Here is a 22,424-nt window from a genome sequence, read left to right on the forward strand (position 1 = left end):
CAGTCTTTCCTTTCCCCCTTTTTCCTCTCCCTCCCTAACCCTGCACCTTCGGACCTCCTCCTCCCCTCCACCCCCGGCTGTCGGAGCCCCCACGCCCGGGTGAGTGTTAAGCCCCGCCGCCAAGTCTGGCCTTGAGCTAGAGAGGGCGAGGAAGAGCGCAGCGGCAGAGAGAGCCCTGCTGAGAGAGAACTGAGGCAAAGACTCGCCCCTCCCTCCCAGGCCCCCGCCAGCCCCAGGAGCAGCCCGGGGCTGGAGCTCCTCCTAGACCGCCCCAGGCTGAACCCCGGCCCACCCAGCTCACCGCCCTAAACCGGGAGGCTGGGCGGGCTGTCGTCTGACTTTTCGAAGCCGCCCAGGTTGCTGCTAGAGACCGGGCAATTGAGGACAGGGTCTAACTCGGGGCTGTCTATCTGCGCGCCAAAATGGGGCGGACTGGTGTCTCTTGGTGACCTTTTTCTTTTTGCTGGCACGTGTCCGGAACCTCAGAAAGAGCTTCTTGGTGGGGCAGGGCTGAAGCAAGACCTCAAAGGGCGGGTAGCCTTTTCCCTCCATCCTTACCTTCTCGTTTTGAGAGCTGGTCAGGGAGTGAAGGGCTGAAGCCTTGAGTGCAAGCTTGTGGCAGACCACGCACCTAACGTTTTGAGTGTTTCCATTATTCACTCTCCCGAAGGCTGACGCTCTGTATATCCTTCACTGCTGTGTATACTTCTTGAATGCAAGGGCCTACCTCTTACACTTCTTAAGTTGTTCCTTGATAGATGAATATGCATATGATATGTACTTTCATATACTGAACATATATTTTTAATATGTAACCCACCTAATTTGTATACAACTCTTGGGCAAGAGCTAAAGCTTGGTGCAAAACAGCAATCAGGTACGCGAAGATAGGCGGCCTCTTATGCTTCCTGTCTGTGAACCATAGTTAATGGTAATGTCCTCTGACTAGGGTGGGCATGGGGACCTGTGCATGGATTATTTTCTCTACCTGGGTCACCGTTTCCCTAGCTAAATTCCACATCCTTATGTCTCTATATCTATCTGTCCTCTGATCGTCTCCAGTCCACTGAAAGTGGAGGGGTATGAATCGTGAGAGGTATATGGTGTTTACTTCCGGATGTAAAAGTAAGCATGAGGGGCGCCTGGGTGGCTCAGTGGGTTAAAGCCTCTGTCTTCGGCTCAGGTCATGATCCCTCCCAGGAGGAGGGAATGAAAAGAAATGGCAATATATACATGTTATATAGAAATTTGGGGATAGCTACTGCTTGTAGCTTTATTTGGAAGTATAGATATCACAGCCTAGAGAGCTAGAGTGAGAACATGCTATAACTTTGTAAAACTGCATGAGTCTCCAAAGTTTTCATTTGAAATATTTTAAGCCTAAAAGGAAGTTGCAAAAAATACTACAGAGAGTTCCCATGTACTTACATCCCTTTCCCCCACTGATAACATCCTATGTAACTGTGGGACATACCAGAACGAGGGGATAACTTATATTACTCATTTTTTTGTTCTACATAAATTTTACAATTGTGTTCAGGTTATTATTTTGTTTTGGATAAGCATTTTAAAAAAGTCTGAATGTATCGATATAATGTTGTATAAACCATTCTCATAATTTGAGAACCTCCTTGGTGTCTGGATTATGTCTGTTTTCTGTTCCTAATGTTATTCCTGTTTCTCCCTCATTCTCATTCTCTAGTCCTCCTTTTTTTTTGTTTTTTGTTTTTTTTTCAATACCACACAACGTTTTTTCTTTTGTTGGTCATTTGTTTTGTTGATCAACTCTAGTAGCCTTTTTTTTTTAAGATTTTATTTATTTGACAGACAGAGATCACAAGTAGGCAAAGAGGCAGGCAGAGACCCTGAGAAGGGGAAGCAGATTCCCCGCTGAGCAGAGAGCCCTATTCGGGGCTCAATCCCAGGACCCTGGGATCATGACCTGAGCCAAAGGGAGAGGCTTTAACCCACTGGGCCACCAGCCGCCCCGCTATTTTGTTTTGTTTTGTTTTAAAGATTTTATTTATTTGTTAGAGGGAGAGCAAGAGCACAGGCAGGGAGAGCAGCAGGCAGAGGCAGAAGCGGAAGCAGGCTCCCCGCTGAGCAGGGAGCCAGATGCGGGGATCCGCCCAGGACACCGGGATCATGACCTGAGCCAAAGGCAGACGCTTAACTGACAGGGCCACCGAGGTGGCCCCACTCTAGTAGCTTTTACGCTTCCTATATAAACAATTTTTGTTTTTATCTTTATTTATTTTTTTAAGATTTTATTTATTTATTTGTCAGAGAGAGAGAGTGGCACGCACAAGCAGGCAGAATGGCAGGCAGAGGTAGAGAGAGAAGCAGGCTCCCCACTGAGCAAGGAGTCTGATGTGGAACTTGATTCCCAACCCTAGGATCATAACCTGAGCTGAAGGCGGTGGCTTAACCGACTGAGCCACCCAGGCGCCCCGTTTGTATCTTTATCCATCACCGTTCCTGCTTTCTTAGAGGTATATTGTGTGTCTCTTCTTCCTAGTTTCTTGAGTTGACATTTGTTTCCAGTCTTGTACCAGGCAAAGTCTAGCAGGAAACAGGGTTGCTTCAAGAAAGTTGAGTAAAGGGGCGCCTGGGTGGCTCAGTGGGTTAAGCCACTGCCTTCGGCTCGGGTCATGATCCCAGGGTCCTGGGATCGAGTCCCACATCGGGCTCTCTGCTCAGCAGGGGAGCCTGCTTCCTCCTTTCCCTCTCTGCCTACTTGTGATCTCTCTCTGTCAAATAAATAAATTCTTTTTTTTTTTTTTAAAGATTTTATTTATTTATTTGTAAGAGAGAGAGAGAGTGAGAGCAAGCACAGGCAGACAGAGTGGAAGGCAGAGTCAGAGGGAGAAGCAGGCTCCCTGCGGAGCAAGGAGCCCGATGTGGGACTCGATCCCAGGACACTGGGATCATGACCTGAGCCGAAGGCAGCTGCTTAACCAACTGAGCCACCCAGGCGTCCCCAAATAAATAAATTCTTTAAAAAAAAAAAAAAAAAAAAAGAAAATTGAGTAAAGGAACTACTTATAAAGGTGTGATCTCTACCTTCTGTAGACGAAGGGGGAAGAGCTCAGTGACCAGGGTGGGAGTCTGGGGGAGTAGACACCCGACCTTATGCCAATCTCTGACATCTGCCAGTATTGAAGACCCCAGAGGGAAGGGAGCTCTTTGATGCGATCCATAGGGTCATTTTCTCTAGGTCCAAACAGTATGTAGAAGGGGAAAAGTGAAGATGAAAGACCAGTAGAAGATATTCAGAACACCTGTTCTTTTTTTTTTTTTAAGATTTATTTATTTATTTGACAGAGCAATCACAAGTAGGCAGAGAGGCAGGCAGAGAGAGAGGAGGAAGCAGGCTCCCTGCTGAGCAGAGAGTCCGATGTGGGGCTCCATCCCAGGACCCTGTGATCATGACCTGAGACGAAGGCAGAGGCTTTAACCCACTGGGCCACCCAGGCGCCCCTCAGAACACCTGTTCTTAATAAAGTCATTGAAGGCTATAATTCCTTTGAGGAAAACTTTTGCCACATTCTTGATTTCTGACTAGTTTGAGACTTCCTCCTTAAGCCAATAATTTTTTGGAACAGTAAGTTTAAAATTCCAAAGAGCGGGCACCTCTGCCTCTCTGCCTACTTCTGATCTCTCTCTCTGTCAAATAAATAAATAAAATCTTTAAAAAAAAAAAATTCCAAAGAGAGAAGGGTCATACCTTTTGGTTAACTTAAACTTTTAATACATTATAGCCAATGAATGTGGCTTCTGTAATTTCTAATTTGAGGAATTTATTGAACTTTTTTACTGGCCTCATGAATATACGGCTAACATTTGCAAGTATTCAGTGGATGTTTGAAACGGATGTGTATTTGTTGTCATTGGGTAAGAAAATCTGTACCTGTTTAATGTATTATTTAATCCCTCCATCTACATTTTTTGCATAAATTTGATCTGTTGATTTTTGAGTGATAGGTTAATATCTCCCACTTTCTTTTGGGTTTGTCAATAGCTTTTTGTTCTGCTATCAGGTTTTGCTGTATATATTTTGAATCTGCTATTAAGGTACATAAAGTTACCTGGCTGTTTTATATTTTTGGTGGATCATAACTTCTATGAATTTAAAATATTCCTCTTGGACCCTTTAAAACTTTCAGCTTTAATTTCAAATTTGTCTGATATTATTTTTATTGGCATCTACCTCACAGACCAGTTTTTTTTTTAATTCCTTTCTTTCCTTTTTTTTTGTCTTCTATGATTTTGCTTTTGTCTGTTATGATACTCAGTGAAATAGAGAAAACACTGAATCTAATAGTGATTTCTACCATTTTTGTGATCATTTTCCAAATTGTGTCAATATAGTTTTTTTTTTTAAAGATTATTTATTTATTTATTTGACAGATAAAAATCACAAGTAGGCAGAGAGGCAGGCAGAGAGAGAGGGGGGAAGCAGGCTTCCTGCCGAGCAGAGAGCCCAATGCCCTGGCCTCATCCCAGGACCCTGGGATTATGACCTGAGCCGAAGGCAGAGGCTTTAACCCACTGAGCCACGAGGTGCCCCTGTCAATATAGTTTTGTTCTTTATTCTTTCTGTTCAGCTAGCTCTGTTCTGGATTTCACTAAAAACCTTTATCCTCCAACGGAGGAGCAATGAGGGGGTCTCAGAGGCTGGGCATTGCACTGGTGGCTGATGTCTTTCAGGAGGACCAGGAATTTCTGCACCTATAATTCTAGAACAGCTTAACTATACTGAGCCATGCTCATTTTGATAAGCTCAGTTTATATGTTTGTTACCATTTTTAGTTTTGAATCCCATACTGGTTTGAGTTGTCTCAAGCAAAAATTATACGTGAAAAATCCATATTCAGGTGGTTTTATGATTTTATGATATGCAATATGGATATTGAGTGAAGTCTAGATTAGAGTAATTAAATTGTTTGGAAGATATGTGTAAACAGGGTAAAAAATTCTATTCACATCTATACATAAAGCAAAATCACCTACCTCCTTCCAATTCAGTCAATGGGTATCTATCTTCGTTGTGTTATTAGAAGAGCTGTTAATTAATCTATTTCTTTTAGCTGAGTTTTCATACTCAGAAAGCATTGCCTAATCTACTTGCCTGCAAGAAACAAAAATACCAAAATATAAAATATAAAAATAATACAAAAATACCAAAGGTATTTTGGTTTTATTATGTGACTTTGAATAACTTTCTGTGATTTGTCCTGCAGCATTTTTTGCACAATCCCTGAAATTCCAAATTTGTCTTTCCCATTTGTTTGGGGAAATGTCCTCTTGTTCTAGATATTTTTTTTTTCTTTTTCCTTTGTAAAGTCACAACCTCATTACTGAAATGTATTCGGTCTTCAGTCTTACCGGGCAATTTATCTTCCTGAAGAAGAAACTCCAAATCATTGAAAATATTTTGTCTGAGAATTTCAGATAGAGAGTTGCTGATCTATCTTTTGACATAGTTTGGTGGAGATCATAACCAAACCTTTTTTTTTTTTTTTTTTTTTTTGGCTTGGGGCATGAATTTGAGAAAACATGTAGTCTTGACCATTTTTTCATTAATCATCTGGTACATATTTCTGGTTGTGTACACATCTCTGAACAAATACTGGGAACTGACTGAACATTTGCTCTAACTCATGCAAAAGGCTTCTTCCTAGAAATTGATTTGTTGATTTTTCAAATGCCTCTTAGAATAAGAATCCCCACTAAATGTCATATTGGAAAAAGAAGCAAAATGCATGATGGACATCACTAGGAATGTCTGTGTGCTGCACGTGTACACTTTTTTGCAGTCATTATATTGAACATGCCTCATTTTGAAGATATGACCTTGAGTTGTCATTGCTTTAGAAAACACGGACTGGTTAGGACATCCATTACTGTCCTCGAACAAACGCTAGAGCAAAATCCCCGGGGAGACAGAGATTTTACTGGGCTCTGGACAAAGGAATCCATTTCTCGGAGCATATGCTGTGTGACGAGCTGTAAAATGAAGTTAATATCTGGGTCAGTCCAAACGAGGTGAAAGACTGAGTAATGGAACAGGAGGGAGGGAGACTGCATATTCCTCAGACGGAAGAATAACTACATCTTTTCAGATAGTGTCACCCACATTTGTGGTCTATTTGACAAGGTCCCTGTAGAGCAATAAAGAGGAGCGTGATCTCACAGCTCCGTGTTGGTGTCTAGGAAGCCTTCATTGTGAAATCTTTTATTTCAGATTGTACTTCATGCAGAGTAGAAGACAAGAAGACAGTACCTCATCGCTAAGAGCATCCTGTAAGTGGAAAAACTATTCATATTCTCCTGAGTTCTTGTAGTTGAAGGTTTTTTGTTGTTTTTTTTTTAAATTTATTTGACAGACAGAGATCACAAGTAGACAGAGAGGCAGGTGGGGGGGCAGGGGGAGCAGGCTCCCTACCGAGCAATGACCTGAGCCGAAGGCAGAGGCTTTAACCCACTGAGCCACCCAGGAACCCCTGTAGCTGAAGTTTTAAAACAGAAGAGTTGGAATTTCCTGTCTTCCATTTAGGTTACTCAATTATCAAGGCAGGGACAAGATAATATTTTTGTTTTATATTTATTACGAGGGGTTAATTTTGGTGAAGTTTCAGGGTATTTTTCTAGACGAGATTCTCTTTAAGTGAGTGATAGTTATTCTTCTATTATTTTCCATGCAAAGCTTTTCCCCTGCTATTTATAGCTGCCCTGATATATACTTTTTTTTTTAATGTTTTGTCTATTTATTTATTTAGTAGTTTCTACACCCACTGTGGGGCTCAAACTTAGAACCAGGAGAGAGATCAAGAGTCACCTGTTCTGGGGGCGCCTGGGTGGCTCAGTGGGTTAAAGCCTCTGCCTTCAGCTCAGGTCATGATCCCAGAGTCCTTGGATCCAGCCCCGCATAGGGCTTTCTGCTCAGCAGGGAGCCTGCTTCCTCCTCTCTCTCTGCCTGCCTTTCTGCCTACTTGTGATCTCTCTCTGTCAAATAAATAAATAAAATCTTAAAAAAAAAAACAAAAAGAGTCACCTGTTCTTCTGACTAAGCCAGCCAGGAGCCCCTGCCCTGATATTTTTAAACATAATATACACTATGTTGGAAGCAAAGCTCACTCTGTGTGTGTGTGTGTGTGTGTATTTAAGATTTTATTTATTTAGTTGAGAGAGAGAGTGAGAGAGAGAGCATAAGAGGGGAGAGTGTCAGAGGGAGAAGCAGACTCCCTGCTGATGGGAGCCTGATGCAGACCCATCCCAGGACTCCAGGATCATGACCTGAGCCCAAGGCAGTCACTCAAACAACTGAGCCACCCAGGCACCAAAGCCCACGTTTTTACTCTCTTTCTCACCTTTCCCTACCCCCACTCAGTCATAATTGCTTTGTAAGCAGAGTATTAGCCTTACAGTACTGCCAAGTACTGTAATTAGTTTGCAGATTTTTAAGCTGTTTTATTTATTTAATTAATTAATATTTATTTTTAAAGATTTTATTTTATTTGAGAGAGAGCATGAGCTGGGGGAGAGGCAGAAAGAAAAGAGGGACAAGCAGACTTCCTGCTGAGTGCGGAATCCAATTCAGGGCTTAATCCCAGGACCCTGAGATCATGACCTGAGCTGCAGTCAGGTGCTTAACCAACTGAGCCACCCAGGCGCCCCAAACCCTGTATATTTTATGTTTTCTCCAATGAATACATACCTATAATAAAGTTTAATTTATAAATTAGGCACAGTAAGCCATTAACATAATAAAATAGAACAATTATAACAATATGTTGTAATAAATGTTTTGTGAATGTGGTCTCTCTTTCCATTGACTAGACAACTATAAACCAGCCATTTGGAAATAAAGATCAGTCCTGAAGCTGGACATCAGGGTCCCAGTCACACCTAGGGGTCAGTCAGCCTCTCTCCTATTCCTCACAGTGGCTGTTCTAAATTCTTACCTCTCTTAGGTCCCGTACTCCATTTCTAGTCCCATCTCCTGGGACAGAGCACTTCACCTCCTTTCTATCCCTGGAAAAAGACAAGTCACCAGTTTCTACCATCATACTTCCTGTACACCTTACATTAGGGAGTCGTGAGAAGCACTGGCATACAGTAGGTGGTCAATAAAGTAGGTGTTGAATGATGGGAAGAGCATGGGCTTTGGATTTGGGTCTAGAATGTTAACCCATTATCTATTCTAGATTCCCTAGAAAATTGAGCCTGAGGCAAGGCTTATGTGCTGGTCCTTTATTGGGTGGTGGGACTCCAAGAAACAAGAGGGAAGGAAAATGAAACAGGAAAGGCTGGGAAGAAAATACAAGGTGGGGTGCCTAGGAGTGTGGGTGACTCTTTTTTTTTTTTAATTTCTAAAAAGATTTTATTTATTTGACAGAGAGAGAGACAGTGAGAGAGGGAACGCAAGCATGGGGAGTGGGAGAGGGAGAAGCAGATTCCCCATGGATCAGGGAGCCTGATGCGGGGCTCAACCCCATCACCCTGGGATCATGACCTGAGCCGAGGCCAGATGCTTAACAACTGAGCCGCCCAGGCGCCCCAAGTATGTGACTCTTGATCTTGGGGTTTTGTGTTCTAGCCCCATGTTGGGTATAGAAATTACTTAAGAAAGAAAGAAAGGAAGAAAAGAAGGAGGGAGGGGAGGGAAGGAGGAAGAAAGAAAAGAAGGTAAGGGCAGCATCTGGATGGCTCAGTCAGTTGTGTCTGACTCGAACTCTTGATTTTGGCTCAGGTCATGATCTCAGGGTTGGGCTCAGCCTCAGTGGGGAGTCTGCTTGAGATTCTCTCTCCTTTTTCCCTCTGACCACCAACCCCAAAAAAAGAAAGGAAGAAAATAAAAAGTAGTGTGTATCGAGATCCCTGCTTTATGAAGGCACACAGTCTCATCCACAGACACTCTTCTAGGAAGACTTTACAGCAATAATATGTTCTACAAAATATTTCAGAAGGCAAAATGGAAAGGGACTTAATCTTCGGGCCATGGGGAATTAACGTCTGCATCCCTTGGGCAGCCACTGGAGAAGCTCTGCTGTCTGATGAATTAGATGCATCTGTAAACTGTAGGAGGAGCCAATGAGTTTGGTGGCCAAGGACTCCAGGGTCAGGCAGGAAAAACAGTTGAACCGAGGAGGCATGAAAAGAGGTGTTCAGCAGACTCGCTGGGAGACTAAGCTCTGACAACGAAGAAGTTATTTAACCTCTTTTTGCTCACTTCCCTTGACTTTACTTTAAAAATTTTTTAGGATTTTATTTTTTAAGTAATCTTTACCCCACGTGGGGCTCAAACTCACAACCCCAAGGTCAAGAATCTCTTACTCTACCAATGAAATGAACCAAGTGCCCGTCCTTATCTTTAAAGTTGGGATAAAGGGCATCTGGGTGGCTCAGTGGGTTAAATGTCCAGCTCTTGATTTTGGCTTAGTTCATGATCTCAGGGTCATGAGATGACCATGGGCCCCACTGCTCTGCACTCAGCAGGGAGTCTGTTTCTCTCCTTCTCCCTCTTCGTCTCCCTCTGGCCCTTACCCCTCTTCCCCTCATTTACACGCTCTCCAAAAAATCTTAAAAAGTTGGGGCACCTGGGTGGCTCAGTAATTAAGGGTCTGCTTTCGGCTCAGGTCTTGATACCATCATCCTGGGATGGAGTCCCATATCAGGCTTCCTGCTGAGCAGGGGCCTGCTTCTCCCTCTGCCTGCTGCTCCCCCTGCTTGTGTTCCCTCTCTCGCTCTCTCTGTCATAAATAAATAAAATCTTTAAAAATAAATAATTAAATAATAATAAATAAAATAAAATAGGGATAATAACAATGTTTTAGGATTAGTGTGGAAATTAAATAAAACAATGATTACAGTAATGATATATGAAAGATAGCCTCTAACATTTCCTTTTTTTTTCTTTTTTTAAAGATTTTGTTTATTTATTTGACAGAGAGAGATCACAAGTAGGCAGAGAGGCAGGCAGAGAGAGAGAGGGAGAAGCAGGCTTCCTGCCGAGCAGAGAGCCCGATGCAGGGCTCGATCCCAGGACCCTGAGATCATGACCTGAGCCGAAGGCAGAGGCTTAACCCACTGAACCACCCAGGCGCCCCAGCCTCTAACATTTCCTGAGTAAATACTGTATATGCTCTGAGCATGGTGCTAAGCACTGTACTTTAATTGCCTTCTATAATCTAAACAGTAATCCTGTGAGGTGATGTCTTTTTTTTACATCAACAGGTGAGAAAATGAAGGTTAAAAAAGGTTACACAGCTGGTGAGTGGCAGAGCCCAGATGTGAATTCTTTTTTTTTTTTTTTAAGATTTTATTCATTTATTTGACAGACAGAGATCACAAGTAGGCAGAGTGGCAGGCAGAGAGAGAGGAGGAAGCAGGCTCCCTGCTGAGCAGAGAGTCCGATGCGGGGCTCGATCCCAAGACCCTGGGATCATGACCTGAGCTGAAGGCAGAGGCTTTAACCCACTGAGCCACCCAGGCGCCCCCCAGATGTACATTCTAAATGTGAGTGACAAGTGTAAACACGTAATTAGTACGCTCTTTCTCATGTGTTAATTTGTTCATTCATTCTTTCACCAAATATTTTTGAGAACCTATGCTGTGTCAGGTATGTTCCAGGTGGGTGGGACACATGGATATCAAAAACCAGACCCCTGAGCTCATGGAGCTTAAATTCTAGTGGTAGTTCTAGTTGGGGAGACAGTCACTGGAGAACAGGTGCAAAGATAAAAGACGTTTAGTATGTCTGAAAGCAAGCGCCTTGGAGTACAAGCCAGGTCTGAAGACTAAATTTGCCCAAGGGGAGTCAGGCCAGGCCTCACCATTAAGGTAAGGGAGTCGTGGGTGGCTATCTGGGGAGGGTCCTACCAGTCTGAGGAGCAGGCACATTAGGTCTTAGGGGCAAGGTGTGTCTGTGATGAATGGACAGCATGGGAGCCAGGCTGCCTGGAGTAGGAGCAGGGAGAATGATAGGATAGAGGAATGGGAGTCGGGGGAGTGGGAGGGGAGGTTGCAGACCACAGGGTCTTGAAGGACCTTGGAGGCTATCAGAAGGGTTTAGCTTGTACTCGGAGGAGCATGTGACATGCTATGATGCTGTATAATATAAAAGCACTTGTTACATCAAAGTATTTATGACCATTGCAATCTTTTCATTGTCTTCTGTCCTCAGCATAGCACTGAATCTACTCTTGCTAAGATCATGAATAAACTCCTAACTGGCAAATGCATATGCACTTTTTTTTTTTTTAAGATTTTATTTATTTATTTGACAGAGAGAGAGATCACAAGTAGGCAGAGAAGCAGGCATGGAGAGAGGGGGAAGCAGGCTTCCTGCTGAGTGGAGAGCCTGACGCGGGGCTCCATTCCAAGACCCTGAGACCATGACCTGAGCTGAACACAGATGCTTAACCCATTGAGCCACCCATGCGCCCCTGCACGTATACTTTTAAAATCTTAGCAGCTCTCTGTTGCATTTGGCTTCTACTTGACCTTCAAATGAAGCATATTTCTTTATATTTAAGATGCTATATGTAATATCTTAAATGCAAACTGATCATAAGCTTCATTCCTGTGCTGAAAATTTTAAAACGTGTGATAAGAGTCAAACTGAGGAAACGTGTAGGTGGAGACTTTGCAGCTGGAAGCAGCGTTCTTGACCCCAGATGTAGCTCCTTCCAACTTTGTATTCACTGTGTGGCTTTAGGCAAATTAATAAATATTTTTGAGCTTCATTTTTCTTATCTTCAAAGTCTTCAAAAGATTACTGTAACTTATTGTTATAGCCATTCTGCAGATGGGCAAACAAATTGAGTGAGATTGAAGAGCCAACTTCATATTCCCCTTCTGAACAAAGACAAAAATTCATCTGCACCTGTGAAAACTGGGAAGCCTAGTGATCACCAGTGCTTCCATAAAGCACAATCCCAGCTCAGCAGAGATGGGCTAAGGCAGCAACAGCTCACAGGATCAGAATTCTCTTTTAAATAATTTTAGATCCAGACTTAACTTGCAGATAAAAGGACACTTAAAGCCCTGAGGTCTACAACTCTACAAGATCATGGTATAGCGCCTGGGTGGCTCAGTAGGTTAAACCTCTGGCTTCGGCTCAGGTCATGATCTCAGGGTCCTGGGATTGAGTCCCGCATCCAGCTCTCTGCTCAGTGGAGAGCCTGCTTCCCTTCCTCTCTCTCTCTGCCTATCTCTCTGTCTACTTGTGATCTATGTCTGTCAAATGAATAAATAAAATCTTTAAGAAAAAAAAAAGATCATGGCTATAGTAATTCTAGTATGGCCTAGAATATTTAAAACCAGATGTGTAACTAATAAAAAAAAAAAGAATGCAGTTATCACCAAACAGCAACAACAAAAACAAAGCAGATGTAACCAAAGGTTAATCTTAGAGCTATATAGACACATGAATATCTATAAGGCTTCTAGTATTGACCAATACATCTTTCTGTGCCTTCTTTAAATTAGTTCTTGGTGCATCATTAAGACTGGTAAAATTTGGGTTCCTGGGCGGCTCAGTGGGTTAAGCCACTGCCTTCGGCTCAGGTCATGATCTCGGGGTCCTGGGATCCAGTCCCGAATTGGGCTCTCTGCTCAGCGGGGGGCCTGCTTCTCTCTCTGCCTGCCTCTCTGTCTACTTGTGATCTCTCTCTGTAAAATAAATAAATAAAATCTTAAAAAAAAAAAAGATTGGTAAAATGTATATTAATGTAAAGGTAACTGGAGTGACAGTTTATAAATTATGAAGGTATTATGAATTGGGGGAAGGCAGAAATTAATGGAGAAAATGACAGAAGAGCTGACATATAAATAAAATCAGAATCTGGTTATTTGGGGCGGGGGGACAACAAATAGAGAAATCTGATCAAGATAAAAATAAAGAGCGGTGCCTGGGTGGCTCAGCGGGTTAAGGCCTCTGCCTTCAGCTCAGGTTCTGATCCCAGGGTCCTGGGATTGAGCCCCACATTGGGCTCTCTGCTTAGCGGGGAGCCTGCTTCCTTTCCTCTCTCTCTGCCTGCCTCTCTGCCTACTTGTGATCTCTGTCAAGTGGATAAATAAAATCTTTAAAAATAAATAAATAAATAAAATAAAAATAAGTTAAAATAAATAAATAAATAAAATGTTTAAAAGAGAAAATACCAATAAAAAAATATTAGGAGTAAGGGCGCCGGGGTGGCTCAGTGGGTTAAAGCCTCTGCCTTCGGCTCTTTCATGACCTCAGGGTCCTGGGATCGAACCCCACATCGGGCTCTCTGCTTAGTGGGGAGCCTGCTTCCCCCTCTCTCTCTGCTTGCCTCCCTGCCTCCTTGTGATCTCTGGTCAAGTTAACAAATAAAATCTTTAAAAAAAAATATTATGAATAAGAAATAAATCCTGAAAAGGATCTTTTCCCACAAACTGTGTGAAGATGAAAAACCAGGACAATATTACTTAAAATATTAATAAACTTGAAACTACGTATCATCGAATGTAAAAATATTCTTTCAGTATATCCTATGAATATATGAACTAGCAAAGTTGTTTTAAAAATCTTTTTTTTTTTTTTAAGATTTTATTTATTTGAGACGGAGACAGAGCATGAGGAGAGAGGTCAGCGGGAGAAGCGGACTCCCTGCTGAGCAGCGAGCCTGATGTGGGACTCAATTCCGGGACTCCAGGATCATGACCTGAGCCAAAGGGAGTGGCTTAGCTAACTAAGCCACCCAGCTGCCTGCAAAGTTGTTTTGAAAAAGAGGTTGAGGGACGCCCGGGTGGCTCAGTTCATTAAGCGACTGTCTTCTGCTCAGGTCATGATCCCAGCATCCTGGGATCGAGTCCCACATCGGGCTCCTTGTTCCGTAAGGAGCCTGCTTCTCCCTCTGCCACTCTGTCTGCCTGTGCTCGCTCTGTCTCTCTCTCTCTGACAAATAAATAAGTAAAATCTTAAAAAAAAAAAAAAAAAGAGGTTGAAAAATTGATTAGGACAAAAACCTTAGAAAGAACTAAACATGTTGCCGAAGATCTATTTCTTAAAAGGGTATGAGGACCCAAGGGTTTTATGCGTTATGTTAATCTGTGCAACCTTTAAGAAACAGATGAGGCCTGTCATTTAAATGGTTCCACATTATAAAAAAGGTTGGAAAAGTTCCCAAAATCCTGAGGGAAAAGACATAAATGGTAGTCTAAAAGTTTGACATTGTCCAGATCTGGTTAGAAAATAATAACATGATCTATCCACATCACTGAGTTTCATGAGGAACCAGAGCTGGTATGAGCAGAAATGTGGCAGAGAGCTCAGTTTGCACCATCCATGTGAAAAGCGGTCCTTAGGGGCGCCTGGGTGGCTCAGTGTGCCTTTGGCTCAGTTCATGATCCTGGGGTCCTGTGTTAGAGTCCTGCATTGGGTTCTGGGCTCAGCAAGTAGTCTACTTCTCCCCTCTGACCTTCTCCCCTCTCATGCTCTCTCTCACCGTCTCTCTCTCAAATAAACATTGCCTTGGCCGTCATGGAAATGGCTATTTTCAGTCCTCATCTTTGGGCTAGTTATTTCCCATTCCCGTTCCTTGAAACATTTTCTGCCCTTCGCTTCTCGACAGGATGGCTTCTGGGAAGTCCTCTTGTTCCGGCGGCCCTTGTTTTCAATGTTGAATGGTCCCCAAGCTTCTGGGTTGGACTCTCTTCTCTGTTTCCCTACGGATCTCATTCACCCCCTTGACGTCAAATACCGCATTCACGCATTCGGTTCCCGAACCGAACTTTCCAGTCCAGACGTCCCACTAGCCCTTTCCATCTGCATGTCCCACAGGCACATTAAGCGAGCAGTGCCCTCAGTAACTGTCCCCCCATCTCGAGACACCAGATGCCGAGTCAGAAATAAAGGGCCTGTCCTTGATCTCTACCTTGCTCTCCCTTGGACATGATGTCTGGTCCCCTTGGTTCTATTTTCTCGTATCCTTTTCTCTTGCCAGCTTCTCTCCGTCTGTACTGCCACCACACATAGTCTGAGCCAGTCTGCATTTTCCTGCTGTTGGTGGTGCTCTCAGGCATTTTGAGGGATCAGGGTCTGGCTTGGGGCTGGCTATGTAGATTTGGGAACCCTCAGCATGTGGGTGAAAGTAAAAATCCGAAGAAAGCTGAGATTGCCAAGGAGATGCAGAGAGGTGTGCAGCAGAGAGGTTGGGGACGGCCCCTGGGGAGCCTCAGCACCTACACACTGGGCCCCCAGCTCCCCTGGCACACAGCAGGCACCCAGGACACTCCCTCCATATGTAGATCTGTGGGTGAAACAGCTGGCTTCTTCTCATGGAATCTTGGTCTTTCTCACTTTCCCCAAATTCTGGTCTTTTGGTGAAATATTTCCAGTAGCCCAGTGAATGGGAGATTGGGTCTTTCTTGAAGTGGTCAGTGATTCTCTGGACTGATAAGCTTATCTATGGATGGAATCTTAGCCCAGGGCAGGAGTAGGGGGAGAGCTCAAATATGTAGCTTTCCCTATGTTACTCCACTGGGAGCAGGTTATCTCAGGCTGTTACTCCCAACTGAGCCAGGTCCAGGATGCCAGGTCCTTGAGTTCAGGGACTCCTCCAGTGGTATGCTGCTGACAGGCAATGTTAGGATTTCTATATGTATATACATATACAGGAAAAAAACGAAAACTGTGCCCTCCCTTTCAAAAAAAAAAAAACTGTGCCCTCGCTATTCAAAAAGAAAAATATATATATATGTATATATACATATATATATATATTTTTAAAGGTTTTATTTATTTATCAGAGAGAGAGAGGGGGAGAGAGAGCACAGGCAGACAGAATGGCAGGCAGAGGCAGAGGGAGAAGCAGGCTCCCTGCTGAGCAAGGAGCCTGACGTGGGACTCGATCCCAGGATGCTGGGATCATGACCTGAGCCAAAGGCAGCTGCTTAACCAACTGAGCCACCCACGTGTCCCTCCTGTATATTTTTTTTAAAGATTTCATTTATTTATTTAGAGAGCATGCATGCGCGAGCAGGGAGGGGAAGGGCAGAGGGAGAGAGCATCTCAAGTAGACTCCAGGCTGAGCATGGAACCCCACATGGGACTTGATCTCATGACCCTGAGACCATGACTGGAGCTGAAATCAAGAGTCAGACAGTTAATCAAATGATCCACCCAGGCGCGCCTGTTTCTTTTCTTTTAAATTATGATTCGGGCTAGCCCAGCCTTGATAGAATTTGCCAGAACCTCTATAACCCTGGTGACATGGTCCTGGTAAGAAGGTGGGGTGTCCCCACCCCAGGTCTGTTGTGTTCAGCCTTGATTGAGTTCCTGGGTGACCAGACACTGCCCCAGTGCCCCGGAGGCACACCATGCGTCACAAAGAAATCACAGCACCCCACTGAGCTAGAGCAGCTTCCCCTCAAGGTGACCTTTCCCCGACTCCTCACCATGCCTGAAAGGATGGGGCCCAGCTCACACAGAGACCCAATACCAACAATGAAGTGCTTCCCCACTGCTTTGGCTCACCTACTCCCTAAAATAATCTTGGAACCATGGATACTCTCTCCACATTTTAAACTTAACATCTAAATGTGTTTAATGTAAGTTTAAATAATTGTAGAGGATGACTTTTAAAAATAAATAGGTTGTCAAAAGACAACTGACAGAAGGGGAGAAGATACTTGCAAACAACATATCAGATAAAGGGCTAGTATCCAAAATCTATAAAGAGCTTAGCAAACTCAACACCCAAAGAACAAATAATCCAATTAAGAAATGGGCAGAGGACATGAACAGATATTTCAGCAAAGAAGACATCCAGATGGCCAACAGACACATGAAAAAGTGCTCCACATCACTCGGCATGACGGAAATACAAATCAAAACCACAATGAGATATCACCTCACACCAGTCAGAATGGCTAAAATTAACAAGTCAGGAAATGACAGATGCTGGCAAGGCTGTGGAGAAAGGGGAACCCTCCTACACTATTGGTAGGAATGCAAGCTGGTGCAACCACTCTGGAAAACAGCATGGAGGATCCTCAAAAAGTTCAAAATAGAGCTACCTTACAACCCAGCAATTGCACTATTGGGTATATACCCTAAAGATACAAATGTAGTGATCCAAAGGGGCGCACCTGCACCCAAATGTTTATAGCAGCAATGTCCACAATAGCCAAACTATGGAAAGAACCTAGATGTCCATCAACAGATGAATGGCTAAAGAAGATGTGGTATATGTATATAATGGAATACTATGCAGCCATCAAAAGAAATGAAATCTTGCCATTTGCGACATGGATGGAACTAGAGCGTATCATGCTTAGCGAGATAAGTCAATCGGAGAAAGACAACCATCATATGATCTCCCTGATATGAGGAATTGGAGAAGCAATGTGGGGGGTTTGGGGAGTAGGAAAAGAATCGGGGCACCTGGGTGGCTCAGTGGGTTGGGCCGCTGCCTTCGGCTTGGGTCATGATCTCGGGGTCCTGGGATCGAGTCCCGCGTGGGGCTCTCTGCTCGGCGGGGAGCCTGCTTCCCTCTCTCTCTCTCTCTCTCTCTGCCTGCCTCTCTGTCTACTGTGATCTCTCTCTGTCAAATAAATAAATAAAATCTTTAAAAAAAAAAAAAGAATAAATGGAACAAGATGGGATCAGGAGGGAGACAAACCATAAGAGACTCTTAATGTCACAAAACAAACTGAGAGGGACTGAGGGGAGGGGGGTAGGTGAGAGGGGTGGGGTTATGGACACTGGGAAAGGTATGTGCTATGGTGAGTGCTGTGAAGTGTATAAAACTGGCGATTCACAGACATGTACCCCTGGGGCTAATAATACATTATATGTTTATAAAAAATTAATAAAAAAATAAAAATAAAATAAAATAAAAACCAAAATAAAATAATAATAAATAGGGCACCTGGGTGGCTCAGTGGGTTAAAGCCTCTGGGTCCTGAGATTGAGCCCCGAATCGAGCATTCTGCTCAGCAGGGAACCTGCTTCCTCCTCTCCCTCTGCCTGCCTCTCTGCCTACTTGTGATCTCTGTTTGTCAAATAGATAAATAAAATCTTAAAAAAATATATATATATATTTTAAAAGTATCTAGTAGAGGGACACCTGGGTGGCTCAGTCAGTTAAGCATCTGCCTTCCATTCAGGTCCTGATCCCGGAGTCCTGGGATCAAGGTCCACAATAGGCTCCTTGCTCAGCGGGGAGCCTGCTTCTCCCTTTGCCTGCTGCTCCCCTGCTTGTTCTCTCTCAAATAAAATAAAATCTAAAAAAAGTATCTATTAGAATCCCAGCATATTGATGACTTAATAGCCACCATTATCCATTTAAAAATAAGCTAATTCTTTAGCATTTGGAAAATTATATCTTTCTTTCTCTCTGAACATTGTATTCCACTTACTCCATGGATTATTATATATTTTCTTGCTTAAACCATTAATATCTCTTTCATATAGAATATGTCTCTCTCACAATGGGACACGGAAATACATTTTTTATAGAATTTAAATGTTTTATTTTCTGTGACCATGAGGCAGCTGACAACAAATGTATTCTGCATTCAGTATCATTATAATTATTTGTTCATAATTGGTATAAGTATGTTACATATTTTGACAAGTATCATAAAAAGTAAACTTACCAAAAATGCGTCTTTTATTGACATAAATTGTGATTACATTTTTCCATGTGTTTAATGAAAGAGAAAGTTAAAATGCTCAAATTGATCCAGCCGCTACATATAGTTCCATTTTGAGTTACTACGATGTAGAAGATATTAAACATTTTATGAAATAAATGTTTTACTGACCCACACTCTCTCATCGCTTCTCGGCCTTTTGGCTAAGATCAAGTGTACTGATCCACACTCTTTTGCCTGTTTAAAAGTATCCCCTACAGTGCGGAGTCCCAGGATTGAGTATTGAAAAAAATTAAAAAGAATTGTCTTTTTTAGCATTCAACATGCCTTACTGATGCTCTTTCCTTTTTTCTTGGCACCAGCTCTCCGGAATGAAGCATTCTTTGACAAATGATCAGGGAAAGAGGAAAATTCTTATCCCACCATTTACTCTATCATATATTTAAAACCAAAATACCCAGTGCAAACCAAAGTACCACATTTCTTCTTTTTTTTTTTTAATTCTAAAAATGTTATTTATCTATTTGACAGAGAGAGATCACAGTTAGGCAGAGAGGCAGGCAGGGAGAGAGAGAGGAGGAAGCAGGCCCCCTGCTGAGCAGAGAGCCTGATTCGGGACTCGATCCCAGGACCCTGAGGTCATGACCTGAGCCGAAGGCAGCCGCTTAACCCATTGAGCCACCCAGGTGCCCCAAAAATACCACATTTCTAAGGCCATGCTTTTCCTTTAAAAGAGTTGTGATTATACAGGGAAATGCAAGTCCCAAGGATTTATCAAAGGTGACGAGTGTGGTCATTTGGGGCCCCGGGAGGGCTGTACACCCTGGAGCAATGGACCACAGTTCAGCTGGGATGGGTGAGAGTTGCACTTTTCTTTTATCAAGCCGTTGCAAAGCTGAGTAACTACAGAAGCAAAGGGTCTGGAAAATAATTTCATTAAGACCATCCAAGGTCAGGGGCACCTGGGCGGCTCAGTGGGTTAAGCCTTTGCCTTTGGCTCAGGTCATGATCTCAGGGTCCTGGGATCGAGCCCCACATCGGGCTCTCTGCTTAGCGGAGCTTGGTTCCTCCTCTCTCTCTCTCTCTCTCTGCCTGCCTCTCTGCCTACTTGTGATCTATGTCAAATAAATTAAATTTTTTAAAAAATCTTTAAAAAATAACAAAACTGGGGTTTAAAAAATAAATAAATAACCCCCAAAACAAAAAGGCCATCCAGGGTCGTATGATCCCTGGAAAGTGTCTACCCCAGAGTATGTGTACTGCAGTTTGAAGTCTTGACCTTGGGAGTGGTCTGTGAAAGGCAGAGTTTTCAACACCCCTAGGGCCCACCAGCTCTACTTGCTTGGAGGCCACAGAGGAAAAGGCTGACTCTCATGCATGTTAGAGATGTAATAACCAAAGTGTTAAGCGAAGTGCTAGAGGGGCGCCTGGGTGGCTCAGTGGGTTAAGCCTCTGCCTTTGGCTCAGGTCATGATCTCAGGGTCCTGGGATCGAGTCCCACATCAGGCTCTCTGCACAGCAGGGACCTGCTTCCCCCCTCTCTCTGCCTACTTGTGATCTCTCTCTTTCTCTGAATAAATTTAAAAAAAGAGAGAGAGAGAGAGAGAGAGAGAAGTGCTAGAACTTGTCCAAGGTCACACAGTTGCTGATGGCAGAGCCAACAATTGAGATGGTCTGCCTCCAAAAGCACACCTCCACCCCCATCTCCACTCTGCTGTTACTTTGCCAATACTCTGCTGTCCAACAATCTAAAAGTCTTAATTATTTCCAGCGCTCTTCTATAGTCATTACTTCCTTTCATCCCCATGACAATTTTGTCAGGTCAGGAGGTATAACCTCCATTTAGTAGGTTGTTACTTATTACAGTGGGGCAGTGGTGGTCAGGGAAAGCTTTGTGGAGAAAGTGGTGCTTACACTGAGTCTTAAAAGGAAAGCAAGTGTTAGCCAAACAAAGAAGGGGAGAACTTTCTAGGTGGAGGGAACAGGATGCTGGAAGGCAGAGCAAAAATGAAGATATCCTGATGAAGACAAGGAGGTAGAAGCAGTCCCATAGATGGAGGGTGAAGTGGGAGGCTGGGAATGGAAAAGACATGACAGTCAGAATCAGGCAGGGGACTGTAAGCCGTGAATGCCAGAGTGGGAGGTCGCTGGAGAGTTTCGAGAACGACCCCAGACTGCTGCTGTAGACTTTTCCAATGGCACCATGGATAACGGGCAGAGGTGGCCAGAAGGCTGGAGAGTGGGGAGAACATTTGGAGGCAGTGTGAGTGTATGAGTGGGCAGATCATATTTCGGAATTACTCTAACCATGGCCATCTTCACCTAAAACAATGGTCACAGTGCTGAAGAGAGCGACACAGAGCTGTTGGTTGAAACCTCATTACCCCTCCCCACCTTGCTTCTCCAATCCTTCACGAAGGTCTTTTGTGTTGCTTTTTCTTTTTTTTTTTTTTTTTAAGATTTTATTTATTTATTTGACAGAGAGATCACAAGTAGGCAGAGCGGCAGGCAGAGGGGGGGAAGCAGGCTCCGTGCCGAGCAGAGAGCCCGATGCGGGGCTCAATCCCAGGACCCTGGGATCATGACCTGAGCCGAAGGCAGAGGCTTAATCCACTGAGCCACCCAGGTGCCCCAATACCCAATATTCTTTTTACAATCTTCAGAATATGAAGAAAGAGCTTAAGCTTCTGAAATTTCCTTTTGAGATTTAGAGGAAGTGTGGTTTCTTGGCTATCTGGAGAAGTCACAGTCTAGTCACTGAAGAAGTATTTATGAAGCATGCTTATGTGCATATTTCTTTGCTATCAATTCAATGATATTGAAGTATCTCTTGTATTATTGAAGTATCTCTTATATTATTTTTGAAAAGCTGAATGTTGTTTGATTTTGTCTCTTTTTTGAATGTTATTTGATTCTTTAGTTTTTATTTTTTAATTAATTTATTTTTTAAAGATTTTATTATTTGAGAAAGAGAGTGAAGGAGGGAGGGAGAGAGAGAGAGAGAGAGAGAGAGCACAAGCCAGTGAGGGGGAGAGGCAGAGGGAGAAGAAGACTCCCTGCTGATCAAGGAACCCAATGTGGGAACTTGATCCCAGGACACCAGGATTATTAGGACCTGAGCCTAAGGCAGAAGATTAACTGACTGAGCCACCCAGCCGCCCTTATTTTTATTAATTTTTATATTAGGTAGGCTCCACCCCCAGTGCGAGGCTTGAACTCAGGACCCTGACATGAAGAGTTGCACACTCTACAGACTGCCCCCTTGGTTCTTTTCCTTTTTTTCTATCTCTCTTTCTTTCTTTCTCTCTCTCCCTCCCTTCCTCCCTTCCTTTTAGACCAGTCATTGATTTTTTTTTTTTCGATTTTATTTGTTTAACAGAGAGAGACAGAGCGGCAGAGGGAGCACAAGCAGGGGGAATGGGAGAGGGAGAAGCAGGCTCCCTGCTGAGCAGGGAAACTGATGTGGGGCTCAATGCCAGGACCCTAAGATCATGACCTGAGCCGAAGGCAGACGCTTAAGGACTGAGCCACCCAGGTTCCCCCTATTTGATTCTTAATATCAGATTTTATTGTAGTTGATTTGTGCTTTCTTAACCCTGAATGCCAATTTTTTTTTTTTTTTAAAGCTCTCTGGAATGAAAATGTAAAGATTGCTCAGTCATCAAGTTACTCTGCCTAAACCTCAAGGCTGTTAGCTGGTTGCAGTTCACCTTTCTCTATTTCCCCATCTTGCACGTGAAAAGATCCGTCTGCTGTATCCAATTTTGTGGGAGCCGTGTACTGTATTTATTGGC

At 43.4% G+C, this 22,424-nt stretch overlaps 1 long non-coding RNA gene across 1 annotated transcript; it reads left to right on the forward strand.

Moving 5' to 3' along the window:
• Positions 1-22,424, forward strand: LOC101675545. The gene is made up of 3 exons (XR_200186.2): positions 1-99; positions 6,248-6,306; positions 22,257-22,424. It is a non-coding gene; the product is annotated as an uncharacterized LOC101675545 (long non-coding RNA).

Source organism: Mustela putorius, unplaced genomic scaffold (genome assembly GCF_011764305.1).
Source record: "Mustela putorius furo isolate JIRA1106 unplaced genomic scaffold, ASM1176430v1.1 tig00003846_pilon_pilon_pilon, whole genome shotgun sequence".
Classification (NCBI taxonomy): Eukaryota; Metazoa; Chordata; class Mammalia; order Carnivora; family Mustelidae; genus Mustela; species Mustela putorius.